Consider the following 1,483-nt stretch of genomic DNA (forward strand, 5'->3'; position numbering starts at 1 on the left):
CCACTCATACACATAAAGTAAAAATAAATACATAAATAAAAGTGTTTTCCTGGTTGAGTGACTAGAAGCTTGATGTAAGGGATAGGATCAGGCTCTGATCATTCTTAGACTAGGAATCCAAAGCTCTGTTCTGTAATTCCGAGGGACTGCATGACATGGGTGCATGTACATATATGCAGGCATTAACACTCATACACATAAAATAAAAATAAATTTAAAAAAACCACTGCATGTTAATATACAGTTGAAATCTTATGATTAAACAGTAATTAAAAGCGCCTCAGTGAGGTTGGAAAACACACATTTGTTTTCCTCACTGCCCTTCACTTCAGCAGTGTTGACGCCTCACCAGCAAGGACTGTGCTAGGTGCTGTTGCTGCACAGAAATCACTCTAATGTGGAGTTGGAATCTGACCTGACCATGGGCTGTGTGACCACAGGCTGTGAACTGTACTTCAAGCTTTAGTTCTCTCCCACCTAAAATGATAGGGTTATGGTGATGGCAGACAGATAGTCTAAGGCTGGAGGTGTTAACGGAGGGCAGTCTTTACTAAACTGTATTCTGCAGATTAGATAATTATCAATTTGTGCAATTTTATATCAAAGTCAGTTACATAAAACTGTTTAACTTGCAGTATTTTTATATCAAGTTTTGTTTTCTACTTAGAGAATTTTCTTGTTATTGTTTTATTTTTCACAGTGCTGGGGATTGAAGCCAGGACCTTAAGTATGCTGTGAGCACTACTCTATCACTGCTCTACCTTCCTGGCCCTCTTCTTTGAGAATCTCAGTGATGCAATAAATCTTTCAACTCAACTAATCTACTAATGAATGAAGTTGTTCGTTGGAGTGAAAATGTCAACCCTATTTTTTACTTTCCAAATTAAAGCACTTACAGCTCTTGTATTTTACACTGGACATCTGTACCAATTCTTAGAAAGAATGACATCAGTTTAGATTATATTAATATCACTGTAACAGGAAAGCAAGAAATAGTGTATGTGTGTGCGTGTATACAAATGCCACATCAAATGTATGGAGAGGAGAACTTGCAGGACTCTCCTTACCACGTGGGTCCTGGGACTGAACTCAGGTCATCAAGCTTGGTGGCAAGTGCCTTCACCCACTGAGCTAACTCTCCCCTACTCAGTAGGAAACTTTTTAAAGAATACATTTTTTTGAGACCAGGTCTCATGTAGCTTTGGCTGGTCTTGGACTTACTATGTAGCTGAGATTTTTCTTGAACTCCTGATCCTCCTGTCTCTACCTCTCAAGTGCTTGGATAATAGGTATGCACCATGATGAAGTTTTATTATTTTTAAAAAACTTAAGATTCCAGCATTACACTGAACCTTTAAAATTTTTTTTTTTAAAAAAGAAAATAAAAAAAATCAGTTTAGATTCGATGATTGTCAGCTGCACAGAGTGGTAATCACTCTTCCAATTGCTCAGCAGTATTTTTCCTGTGTAACTAAAACAGACA

This window comes from Nannospalax galili, unplaced genomic scaffold, assembly GCF_000622305.1.
Source record: "Nannospalax galili isolate Female #2095 unplaced genomic scaffold, S.galili_v1.0 scaffold52, whole genome shotgun sequence".
NCBI lineage: Eukaryota > Metazoa > Chordata > Mammalia > Rodentia > Spalacidae > Nannospalax > Nannospalax galili.